Below are 9,176 nucleotides of genomic sequence, written 5' to 3'. Positions count from 1 at the left end.
TTGACATGGGGCGACGGGGGCGAGCGGAAGGAACCGGAAGGGCTGCCTAACAGGCATGCACCCGAGGAACGGCACATTAAAACACAGCCCCTCGTGTGCGTTGGGTTTTAAACAGCTGTTTCTGTACCCCCCCCCCCCCGCTCAAACACACCCCCCAGCTCGGGGAACGTACCCCACAGGGCATTCAGCTTTTATGAACGGCTCATACAAACAGATCACAGCCTCAGAGCTTATGGCTCTAGTAGGTATAAAAAACCTTTCTTCAGTGTTCTGTCAGTGTTCTAGAACTTCATTGCTTTCGGTTGCCAGCGGTGATTGTGACATCAGCATTATTAGAATGTTCAGTTAAGAACATCTTAGGCCTACATTTTTTTTTTTACTCCTTTAAAGGGCAAATAATGGTTCAGGACACGCAGGCATACGATCGCGACGATAGCGAGGCCGGCTGATTGGCTGAGCTCGCGCGGCCGTTTAAAAATGGTCGCCGGACGTCATTCTGGAGGGAGAATGGGATCTTTGTGCTGAAAGACGGCGTCGGGCATCTGTGCCGGTGTTTGGTTAAAGAGCCGCCGGTCGGCAAAGGAGACCGTCTGAACTCCTGAGGTGGTGCGAGCTAGGGGAGGAGAGGGAAAGTGGGGATGTGTTTGGAGAGGAGGGAAGAATGAAGGTGGGAAGGGGGGATGGAGGGGTGGAGGGGTAGGGGGGTGGGGCGGGCCAGGGCGGAGGGGTGGTGGAGGTACCACCGATTTCTTTCAAGAGCCCATCCAGCCACCTTTGATATCTTAAACCGGGGAAAACAGAAGGAGGTAAAGTCAAGATGCCGTACGAGGGCCGGCGGCAGATCTGGAGGGGGGAGGGCTGGAGGGCTGGAGGGCTGGGGGGGGGGGACGCCACTTCCCCACAAACATCCCCGTGCGCCCCCCTGCCTCGCGATCCGATTTTGAGCGGCGGCCAAGAGCGGTCGGCGCCGTCGCCACCGGGCGGGGAGAACAGCGTGGCGTCGCTTTTCAACATCACATGTGGCGGCCGCGTGCGCCCCGCGAGGCCAGACCCGCCGAGCGAGGGGCGCGACGCGTTTTAGCGGACGGAACACGGAGGAACACGACGATCGCGGCCAGGACGCGCCGTCCCCCGACCACGCGACTGCTCGGTAGGTTTAGAAACATCATTAATGAACTCGGGGGGGGCAGGTAAATTGTTCGAGCCACACCAAAAAAAAATCTTGCGGGTTTACCGGCCTGTTCGGGATGGTTTCTTCTCATTTAGCTCAAACGCGTAGGAATGCTGACGTTCTTAATCCTCGCAGAACTCCAGGAGTCCCTCCTGTTCAACACCTGGTGATCTTCCAGGCGTGAGGACGAGCTGACTCAGCGGCAACAGCCAATGAAATCCCGCGGGGGGATGGAGGACGTTTCCTGTCGTGCTGAGAGAGTGAGGTTCTCACGGACCTGGCAATGGGTAGAGCACCAGCGAGCTGTCTGTCACTGACTTGTTGGAAGGAACCAATCAAAATATTTATCTCTCCGCAGCAAAACACAGTGATTGGCTGAAATTAATCACTATATATCATATGTCACCATTTTTTGGTTTCAAAATGCAGGACAAAAACTGAACAGTGTTGGGTTAGCCAAAGTCAGAATCCGTTTTCCAGTAACAATTTTACTGTTTAATCCACATCTTAATTCTAGCTGTCAGATCATATGGGCCCATCAAGGAACACTCATTGGAGTTAAACATATTCTATCAGAGTTGATGTCGCACCGAACATTAGAAACAAATTGTACGAGACCTGGGGATTTCCCATCATGCACTGCACCATTCCCCATCACCTGAGCTCTCTGGGCCAGGTTTCGGTTGGCCGACGTTAAGGCAGAGGGACAGTGGCGCCTGAACACCGGGAGCATTTGGAGGCCGTCCGGGGGAGTAGTCTAGTAGTCCCAGCATCTGTCAGTGTGCGGTCTCGTTCTGGCTGCTGCGCGCCAGCATTTAGGCTGACTGGTTTCCAGCTTTGCTTCTCCCCCGGTGGCTGACTGCCCTGAGCACATCACGCCGTGCAGAGCGGACGCATGGCTTCCGTCTCCTTGTTCGCGCCAATCGGCCTTAACTGGTGCGTCACCTTCGCTCCTGAAACACACCGAGCTCTAAATGAACAGTGGTGTACGATGACAACACGCAATGTGCTACGTGTGCCTGTAATTCTACAGGCAAACTGCAGAATGGCTCTGGACAAGCTAGTTTGAGATCAAGGCCGAGGGGGTCGTCCAGGTAAAGCGATGGGCGTAAACCCTCCAGCTTCCCAGGGAGAGAAGAGATGTGTACACAAGGCTGGCATTTCTTTCTTTTTTTTTTTTCAAAGGGGCTCGGAACAATATCCGTTCTGATGTGGTTTTTTTTGCCAGGAGGTTTTGAGATTACTTTATTGCCCCCCAGGATTCCAGGAAATATCTCGCTTCGACTTCCTCCTTTCGGTCAGGAGGATAAAAGTGTGTCTGTGAGGGAGGGGGGTAGGGTGAGGGGGGGGGGGGCCTTCCATGAAAGAATTCCCTGTGCCGCCCCGTGTTTCTTTTCCGCCGAGAAAATGTTTAGCTAGAGCACCTCTCTCTCTCGTCTCCTGTTGTTTTATTTTTAGCTCCACCAAAGGCTCCTCTTTCACCTCTCTGAGGCTCCCACATGAGCCTATTACAAATTCACACTTTGAGTCTTCTCCGGTGAGATGGTATCGGACGTTGTCTCTTTTTGACTGGGGGATTTGGGTTAGGGGTTCGACGGGGGGGGGGGTGGAGGTTGGGGGGGGTGAGAGAGTTACGCTGTTGTGTGAGCGTTGGCAAGACAGCCGGACACCTTCGTCATCCTTACTGGAAAGGTCGAGCAGCTCAGCTGAAGTTTATTTTACTGTGACAGGGATAGCATGCGTGCATGCGTATGTGTGCTAATCAACGTCGCATGGTCCGTGTTTTGCCGTCTCCTCCTGCGTTGCCGCAGCTGCTAATGCGCGTGACTGTGGCGCCTCTCTCGCCGCTGTTCTAAAGAACACTCATCGTTCCGGAATTCCGCAGGCTGTATCGGTCAACGGACAAGCTGAATTAGACCATTCTTATTTATTTAGACTATAAGAGCTTAGAGCAGGGGTCCTCAATGTTATCCAGAGAGGGCCACTGTAGCTGCAGGCTTTTGTTTCAGCCAAGCAGTTGCACACTTGATGCCACATTGGTGTTGGGTGAGGTGAGTTCCCTCTCATCACTGTAAGCACTTTCAGTGCTATATAAATGCAATGATTCATTCATTCATTCATTCATTCATTCATTCACTAATCAACCACCAGAGTCTCTGCTAAGAACCTCGATTGGTAGATTCAAGTGTGTAACTGCTTGATCGAAAAGTATACGTACAGTTTGACATGAGTGCTCTGTGGGCAGGTGACAGGGATAGCACTAATTTCTGGTGTCGTGGGCGGGGGGTGGCGCTTTGGTGGGACATGTGCTTTTCTCCTCGCGAATGTTCAGCGTTCGCCACGACTTCCTGCGTTCGGCACGTCTGTGCCGCGGCATGCATGTACCGTAAATCACAACCCCCCCCCTCACCCCGCCCCCCCCCCGGGCACACACACACACGTGGGCTCGGTCGAAACGACACGCTGTAAACTTTTACACGCGCACTCATCCACATAATTACGCAATTAATTTTCACTTAGTCCAGCCGAAACGGGGATAATGAAATCTCCACCGGTGTCGCCTTACACGCCAGGGGTCAGAGGTCAATTTCCTGTTTGGATAAGCAGAGGTTTTAAAGAGGAGAATTTTTTTTTAAAAACATCGTTTTGGATCTCTCCCTTCTGCACCCTCCCCAATATTTTAAAATTTCCAGCTGGGGTACAAGATGAGGGTGGGGGGGGCGGCGAGGCGATGGAATTTCAATTTGCCATTTGCCCCCCTGATGAAAGCAGCAGATGGGGAGGGAGAGTCGGGGCTTTTTTTGTGATGCAGGTGTAGCCTGCCACCTCAGGGCCAGTTTTACATGGATGTGCTGTTTTGGTGGGCCCCCATGGCTGTGGTGCCCCCCCCCCCCCACCAGATCAGGACCCCCTCCCTAATTAAAGGCAGAATCGGAGAGGTCACAGAGCCTGCAGGAGCTGACCTTGCAAGAAGAGAAGATGAGAAGAGGAAAAGATGAAGATAAAAAAAGAAAAATGTGTCATGAGTCAAATCTGGCATTCTTAAATTGGCTTTCAGTCCCACCATCGAGATCTGAGAGCCACATTGGATGTTTTCGGAGGTAGACAGATATCTACTGTCAAGACTAAAAAATGCTTAGTTTTCATAATTGCTTTGTTCTTGCTAGCTAACTTTTTGAAAAGCTAATCATGTAATCTAAAGATAATTGTAGTTACTTTGCATGCAAAAATGCAAAAAATTCTTTAATTTATGGGAATTTAGCAGGTGCTCTTAGAAATAATAACTCACAATGCTACTACAACGCCATATTAAAATATCTGAATAATTTTCCTAGCAAAGTACCAAAATAGCGAATATAATCAGACAGTGACAGCCTGTTAAACAGTTAAACCAGAAGAGGGGACCCCCACCTCACCCCCCAGCAACATTGGGGACCACCTCTGTCACTTTCGGGGTGTGATATACGACGCTGTCCATCTAATGCACACAGCAGAAGTACCCCCCCATTTAAGACTGGGGGGGCAGGTGTTCCAACCCCCCTCCCACCCCACCCAGGGAGGGTGAGGTGACCCCATTGAGGAGACGAATGTGGACCTCACCTACAGCTCTCACATCAGCACAGACTGCGATTTACAGCCCCCCCACACCAAAACCACCCCCCGACCCCCAATCCCCCCCCCCCCCCGAGGTCTGACCTGTCTCAGTGGCCGACTGCTGGATAGCTCATCCCTGTGTTTGCCTCATTAAGGAGGCTGCCCAGTTGACCATTGTGGCCCATGTGGGGCAGTGGGCCAGTGGGTTGATGTTATGGGCCTGGGGTCCTAGAGTCACCAGCTGGGGGCCGACAAACTGCCCCCTGATCTGGGGAGGGGGTGGCAGGCGGGGGAAAGAGGGGTCTCAATTTCATAACTAAGTCCTTGTTTTGCTTCTTCCTCCCGGTGTCCTGGGGAAAGGTTTTCCCAAAACCCTCTTCCTCCTGAGGGAGTTCAGCTCCAGCTCAGCTCCTCGTTAGCCATGTTTTGATTGAGCTGTCAAGTCAACACGAACCTGGAAGTGACATCAGTCATCGGCGATGCAAGATTTTTGATGCTTCTGAAAGAAATGAGCGATGTGGTTCTGGAATTCTAATGACGGAAATATGATGTAAATTCAAATTATGGTTCTGATGAAGGCCAGGGAGTCCAAAATGCCTCAGCATTTGTTGTTTGAGTAAAATTGAGTTTAGCTCAAGGGAGTCTAAAATTACTGTCCTTTGCATCGCTACAGACTCTGTGGACCCTTTTTCCAAACCTGTAAATTGGTTTTTTAGTGTCGTGGTATCAACGCTTATTTCATTAATAACTAAACTCATATTATCCCTACTCCTTTTTACCCCTTTAAACAAAAATCCCAAATTTAAAGTAACATTAAAAGCACCGAACTAGTCGTCTCAAACAGAAGCTGCACTGTGAGGGATATATTTAGCCTTTTATAGACTCGTTTATTTAAAGAAAGGGGAACGATCCTTGAGTGGTAACCAAGGCGATGAGTGACACGCGGCCACAATTACCTGCTTCAGAGAGCGAAACAACCAGGGAGGGCGGAGCTAAGCCTGACGTACAAAAAAAAAAAAAAAAAAATCAGAGAGATGGTGGTAATTTGGCAGTGAGATGGTAACAGAGAAAGTATTTAAGTATTGCACATGCGATTATAAGGTTGTATGAAAGTCAATTAGTGAGCGAGCGGCGTCGTTAAAAAAAAAAAAAAAACCCCACTCGGCTTCACTGTAATTATCCTGTCACATGAAGTGTCGTGTAGATTAAACAGTACACGCTGTTTTAATTACTGAAATATGATAATTAACACCGTCTTAATGAAGGGTTGCTGTGTGGCTCGTACTGTGAGTACACTGTGTAGTGACCCACCCTGAATGTGCCTTTCAATTTGAGAAAAAAGAGGAAAGAATCAGGGATTTTGTTAAAAAAATTTTAAAATATGTTTACTTGCAACACTTTGACGTAAATTGGTTTAGAGGTTTTGTTTTGTGAAAAATACAAAAGTGAGTTTTGAAAATACACTGTAAGTTATATCTACATAATAAGGCAATACCAAGCAGTAAAAATCACAGGATGGTTCAGAGTTGGGTAGTTCTGCTCACTGTGGTGTATACAGGGCCACATAGTACCCTCTATAAACGAAGAGTAACTAGTGTTCAATATAATAAAAATATGCAGCTAATTGTTGTATGTTCAAAAATAACAGGAATTGCCAACCCACAAACCAAGGCTTCAGACCGCTGCCAAATATGTCTCCATGGTGATAGTTGTGTAACATTACACCTTGGTTGCACAAATTTGAGGAATAAAGCACCCGTCCCACGTGGAATGGCCTTATGTGAACTGAACCCACCTTTTACAACTTCGGCATTTGACAGATATTTTTGGCCATAGCAGCTAACCAAAGGTTGTAACACAATACGGTTGTCATAATACAATAAGCCATTTGCATTGGCCGGGAATCGAACCCGGGCCTCCCGCGTGGCAGGCGAGAATTCTACCACTGAACCACCAATGCTTATGCATGGCACTGCCATTCCAGTCTCGGAGGCCAAACTTCCTCTGCCAGGCTGCAAAGTACCATCTTTAGCCAAAACTCTGACCACGTGGCATCTAATGCAGCCCTTACACATCTAATAATAAAACAGCTGACTGTAGAAGTGTACACAGGGTGGGAGACCATGTGTTTACTGGGCCTGTACTGACACAATGTGAGAGGAGTTTAAAAGCCTGCGGCCTTGCCACTCTCTCTCCCCCTGTCTCTCCCTCTATCCCTCTCTCTTCCCCCTCTCTCTTCCCCTGTCTCTCCCTCTCTCCCTCTCTCTTCCCCCCTCTCTCTTCCCCTGTCTCTCCCTCTCTCCCTCTCTCTTCCCCCCTCTCTCTTCCCCTGTCTCTCTCTTCCCCCCTCTCTCTTTCCCTCTCCCACTCTTCCTCTCTCTCTCTCTCTCTCTCCCTTTCTCCCTCCCTCTCTCTCTCCTCCTCTCTCTCTCTCTTTCCCTCTCCCTCTCTCTCTCTCTCTCTCTCTCTCCCTTTCTCCCTCCCACTCTCCCTTTCTCTCTCTCTCTCACCCCTTTATTCAGAGCAACTTACCGCTACGTGAGAAGAGCTCCATCACTCTGTAATCATTGCGCGCGGGAGGCCGCCGCCCACTCTCCACACACACACGGCTCCCTCGCTCGCTCGCTCGCTAGCACGCGTCTGGAAAACGGGTTAAAAAGTGAGCAGCGTCTGTCCAAACTGGTGGCCCGAGGGGCAGCTTCTCTCCAGTCAGTCATCAATACATTCCTCGATTTAAAATAGCCAGCGCCATTTTGACATAGCAGGTTAAATTACTTTACCATGACCGCAACATTACTGCTGAATTATGAACACATTCACATTTATGTATTTATTCTAATTTATTCCGAGTGCGCAGCAGTAGGCATGAATATATACGTTTATTCTACAGCCTTGATGTATTTACCGAAAAACATTACAAACAACAAAACTCTGTTTAGTTTAGGTTCAGGATTCAGAATATACAGCATTGTTACACTGTTCTGACTGTTCTGAGCATTTATGCACCTTTCTCCTGAGCTATGAAATGTATGTAATAATTATTATGATAATGCTCTCCATGATATTCCACTGTGAAGCACTTTGAGTTGCTTGATTATTATTAATATCATCAGAATCATCATCATCAGTAGTTATTAAGGCCAAACTTGTACAGTAGAAGGAAACTGCTGACCGAAGCCTAACACCCATATTTTCACAAATGTTAAAAATAAGAAATTATTAAAAGCTGAATGCTGATATGATATGCTTGTTTTTTGAGATGTCCTTTAAACATTTCATCCAAAATCCTGAATGGTGTAAAATCCAAAATGTCAGACTTTATACACATAGTTGGCCAATTTTTTCCTTGTGACAGAATTTTATGACTCTGATATGCAGCAGTAGTCTCTATTTCCAGGTGTCTGTTACAGCGCCACCATGTGGCCAGTTTGGCACAATATTGGCATGAGACCCATATTCCCATCTCCGTAAACATAACAAATTTGGTGATTTTAATACATTGTATTGGATTTTAAAGCTATTTCTGACAAAGACTGGTGGAAAGAAATAGCTATCCTAAGTAAACATTATTATTATTATTATTATTATTATTATTATTATTATTATGCCAATATAACAGTAATACTACAAATAATATGTAAATAATAAGTAATATAAAATGTCCCCTGAAGTAGGCTAAAATGACTCACATGGAAGCCGGGATGAAGAGGGCAATGCCTTTACCCACCATCGTGTTTACGGCGGTCTCGCTCACTGTAATGGGGTCAGGGCCGGAGCGCTTGCCACAGGTTATTAAGGGCAGCTCTTAGGGCTGTAGCCATCAGTTCCCATCATTTATCAGGTTAAATGTGCTGCAGAAGACTGGAGGTGGGGGGGCGGGGTCACCGCGAGTCAGTGGCCCCCTCCCTAGAGCCGTGTACGCCGGGGTCACTAGCTGCCAATGTTTACGCGTTGCCTCTCGACGGCCCGCGCGCGCGGTCTAATTGTTTAACGTTCCTGTGATCGCTTCCATCAGCACCTTGCAAATGGCACGGGCTGCCATTTATCTGCGTCAAGAGGAACACCCGGCAAATGCCTCAACACCAAAACGGCTCAAAAGGAAAACCTGACACGTGTTTTTCCCCCTCTAGCACAAGGTGCTGGGTAGAGGGAGTGGGGGTGGTACTGCGCTCGTATTTCTTTATTTAGACTTCTCCTAAATTTTTTTTACCGTTGTGTGCTTTGTGCTAAACTGCAACGACATAATCAGCAATAATAACTCCTGCGGTAGGCGAATGGCGGCTACGGCCGAATTGATCAAGGGGGAAAAAACAAGCGTAAAAGACCAAAACAACCTTATAAAGACCAAATGTGTGCAACGCAAGCCTTTCGGCCCTTTACACTCGGTTGTCACAAGTTTTTGTAATTCAAA

At 48.2% G+C, this 9,176-nt stretch overlaps 1 non-coding gene across 1 annotated transcript; it reads right to left on the bottom strand.

The window, feature by feature from the left end:
- Nucleotides 1-6,654: 6,654 nt before the first annotated feature.
- trnag-gcc (transfer RNA glycine (anticodon GCC)) lies at nt 6,655-6,725 on the bottom strand. Its single transcript has one exon. It is a non-coding gene; the product is annotated as a tRNA-Gly (tRNA).
- Nucleotides 6,726-9,176: the final 2,451 nt, after the last annotated feature.

This window comes from Anguilla rostrata, chromosome 6, assembly GCF_018555375.3.
Source record: "Anguilla rostrata isolate EN2019 chromosome 6, ASM1855537v3, whole genome shotgun sequence".
Taxonomy (NCBI): Eukaryota; Metazoa; Chordata; class Actinopteri; order Anguilliformes; family Anguillidae; genus Anguilla; species Anguilla rostrata.
The sequence above is the reverse complement of the archived record's forward strand: the minus strand, read 5'-3'. Positions and strand labels throughout refer to the sequence as shown.